The sequence below is a fragment of the Pyrus communis genome, chromosome 12 (genome assembly GCF_963583255.1).
Source record: "Pyrus communis chromosome 12, drPyrComm1.1, whole genome shotgun sequence".
In the NCBI taxonomy this organism is placed as follows: domain Eukaryota; kingdom Viridiplantae; phylum Streptophyta; class Magnoliopsida; order Rosales; family Rosaceae; genus Pyrus; species Pyrus communis.
Window position 1 is genome coordinate 10,950,545 of NC_084814.1, and position 3,927 is coordinate 10,954,471.

Consider the following 3,927-nt stretch of genomic DNA (forward strand, 5'->3'; position numbering starts at 1 on the left):
CCTTATCTTTGAACACCTTTGAAAAATGGCAAACTCATCGAACCTTAGCTTGGAATTGAGCCTTAGCAGTGATACGGGCGCGCCGCGTCAAGGTAACGTATCGCGCCCTTCTTTCTTATCTTCTAACGGTCTTCTTACAGGTGAAGACTCCGTGATGCAGGACGCCACAATAGCTACAATAGTAGCTAGGAACCTCCTCACTCCAAAAGATAGTAGGCTGCTGTCAGGACGGTCTGATGAGTTGGCCGTTCAAGAGTCCCTCGCACTTAGTGTTCAGTGTGTGAGTTCTGTGTCCAACATGGGCCAACGCCTGCTTGCCCGCTCCCGTCAGGTGGAATCATTGATGGCAGAGGTGGAAAGTCTCAAGCAGGAGATCCAGCAGCTTAAGTACGAGAATAGAAGTTTGCACGTGCTTGCCAACAACTATTCGACGGGCATGAAGAGGAAGCTTGATGAGCTGCAAGAGTCTGAAGGTCGGATTCACAGTGACCGTCAAAGGTTTTCGTCTTTCCTCAAGAGGCATCTTTTTCCTGGCTCGTCCAGCGCTTGGCCAAGTATTGAGGCCTGGAATGCTCTAGCTCCGATGCCTCCCGCTCCGATGCCTTCCGCTCCGATGCCTTCCGCCCCAATGCCTTCCGCTCCGATTCCTTCTGCTTCAAAGCCTTCTGCTTCGACGCCTCGTAGTGGGGCTTCACGTAAACAACCTTTGTGAAGCACCACCTTTCTCCATGTTTAGTATTTTATTTAATAAATGAAATTTTTTTTTTCAGTGCATTGGGTTGCCTCCCAAGTAGCGATTTCTTTTACGTCTTGCAGCCGGACGAAGAACCCAATCACTCCAGAATATGTTCACGAATCGGATGAGAACTCCGAGTCATAAACTAGTACCTAAAACAAGAAACAAAAACAAGATTAAGAATCTGGAATAAAATAAAAAGAACAAACGAAAATAAAACAATCCAAGGGATTAGCAAATTTTCTAATCCCCGGCAACGGCGCCAAAATTTGATGCGTGATTTATACGCACACAAATTAAACCCTCTTTTCGTCAAATTGTAGTATATGTATAAGTAGGGATCGTTCTAGACCGGGGATTAGGAGGGATTGTTAACCACTTGGATTTGACTCAAAAACGTAAAATAACAATATGAAACACTATACTAGACTCAAGGAATGCAAAACTAAACTTTAAAACACTAAAACAAACCAAAAAAAACTCAAAACACCACCAAAACACTCAAAACTGCCTTAAAATCACTTTCTGGGCAGTTTTGAGCACCTTGAGTACTTTGGACGAATTTGAGAAACAAAATGAATCAAAACACTTACAAACACAAACTAAATGTATTTCTAACTAATCTAACACTTTAAAAGAAATGGGGGCTTGGTTTTGAATGAAACTTGAAATAAAAACAGAAACTTGGAAACAAACAGATTGTAAATTAAAGCATAAGGAAATGAAGTAAACACAAGATGAATGAATCAACAACTAATGAAATGAGATAGCACAAATGGAGATGAAGCTAGAGATTCGATTTCACCATTGCTAAGCCAAGTCCATGCTTGTTAAGTCAGATTATACTCATCCCTCTACTTATTTCTTGGGTTTGTTTCACGTAGATATGATCAGCCATATGATGTGTGGATTTGATCAAATGTCTCTAATTATGAGCCTAATTGTGATGTGCAACTTTGGTTCCTAATCAAGATTATGTAGTGCACAAGAAACTTTCACAAAACCAAAGGGAACACTCGGCAGGATGTTTGCAAAACATTCCCTTCATTCATTCACATATCTACCAAGATTATGCATGATGTGTGCTTTAATCTTGGCTAAACAACCTGTGGTTAATTCAAATGATGATCAAGCATTAAAATCAACACACTAAGTCACAATTAAATCGGAGAATGAAACAAGAAATAGATAGATTAAATGAGAATTCCGAATTAACTACATGGCAATCTTGCAAGGCTACATCGAATCCCTAGAGAGAGATTAGTTACACTTCATGTTTACAAAAGATTTAACATAAAAATATAAAACATGAATGAACATAGAATTAATAAGAAGAAAGAACCCTTGAAGCAAAACTGATGTAGAATCAAAGAAACACCTAAACATTCCAACAACTCAAACTTGAATTGTATGAACGTTTAGGACCTCTTATCTTCCTCTTCGTCGTAGCACAAGGTCTAAGGGATGTTGTTGGTGTGTTGAATGGATTGGGGAATTATGGAAATGGAAGGATGATGTTTGGATTGTAAGGGAGAGTCACGGCACAAAGGGGGGTTTATGGTCTACATTTCTGCAATGGATGAAGTGTATGAATGGAATAGATGGACTTTGTGAAGGGCACGGCCCCAAGGGACCAATTTCTGTTGTGAAATGAATTGTGAATGAATGAGAATGAATGAATGAGTATTTATAGGTGAAATGGGGGGAACATGACAGCTAGGTTGCATGTGCTAATGCTTGTGTGTGCATGTGAAATCTGCCAAGATGCATGTGAAAGGAATGCTGGAAATCTGGAGGAGGAGCCACGGCACAAAGGGGAAATATGAATGCATGTGGCTTGTTTGTTGAAGATGCATGTGCAATGAAGTGGATTTTCTGCAAATGCAAGGTGAATGTGCATGTGATGGAATGATTATGTTTGTTTGAATGTTTGCAATGATGAAATGGATGGGAGTGGTTTGATGAATGAGTGGATGGAATGATGAAAGAATAAAAGGGTGCATGTGGGTGAAGGTGTTTGCATGTGCACGGTTTTAGGGAGAAAGGTGGATGAATGTGCATGTGAATTAGGTTGTGAAAACCATGTGAATACATGTGTTGATGAATGATAAGTGGTGAATGATATGATAAGTGGTGAATGATAAGTGATATGATATGTGATGATGATAAGTAATGGGAGCATGTGAGGGAATGAATAATGAATGCATGTGTATGGTTTTGGGAGAAAGGTGGAGATGCACGGCATAAGGGAATTGGAAAGGTTTAAGTGTCCTAAAACTAAAGGGAACAAGGTTCCAACACTTTGGTCTTCAATTAGGTCTTCAATTTCGTCCAACACTTTGGCGCCAAGCATAAGTTATCCATCCTTAGCCCAAAAGTGCTCCAAAAGTCTCCAAAATGCATCTTTTTGCTCCTTTAGCCCTTTGGACCTACAAACACACGAAAATAGCTTAAAGGACTAAAATAACTAAAGAAACATAACGTAAATGCACGAGAACAAGCCATTTAAGTCGCATGAATATGCTCCTATCAAGGTTCCCTCACTACATGGGATGCCGTGGCTAAGAAGTTCTTGGAGAAGTTCTTTTCCACTCAAAAGACAGCCACATTAAGGGGACAAATCTTCAACTTCAAACAAGATGATGGAGAACCTTTCAATGTGTGTTGGGAGCGTTTTAAAGGCCTCTTGATCCAATGTCCACACCATGGGTTACCTTTTCACTTACAAATGCAAATTTTCTATGATGGACTAACCCAAACTTGTCAATCAACTGTTGATAATGCAGCAGGTGGAGCATTGAAGAAAAAGAATGCTCAAGAGTCATATAACATTTATGAGATGTTGGGGTCTAATGCTCAACACAAAGATTTAAGGGGTAAGAAAGTTGGAGTCTATGAAACAAGTTTTAATCATGAGCTTTTGTTGCAGGTAGCTAACCTAGAAAGGAAGCTTGAATCCGTGCTCAACATGGTGCCAAAAGCAAATGAAGTGTGTGCCATTTGCAACTTACCAAACCACCCTACTCATCAATGTCCATCTAGGGAGGCTTACCCCGAGTATGTTCAAGAGCAAGTGAACCTCATGAATTCTTACAACCAAAGGCCAAGGAATGATATGTATTCCAATACATATAACCCGAGTTGGAGAGATTGATGCGGTTATTTATACGCACACAAATTAAACCCTCTTT

General features: G+C 40.1%; 1 non-coding gene across 1 annotated transcript; it reads right to left on the reverse strand.

Moving 5' to 3' along the window:
* Positions 1-3,337: 3,337 nt before the first annotated feature.
* LOC137711769 (small nucleolar RNA R71) lies at positions 3,338-3,448 on the reverse strand. The gene has a single exon (XR_011065116.1). It is a non-coding gene; the product is annotated as a small nucleolar RNA R71 (small nucleolar RNA).
* Positions 3,449-3,927: the final 479 nt, after the last annotated feature.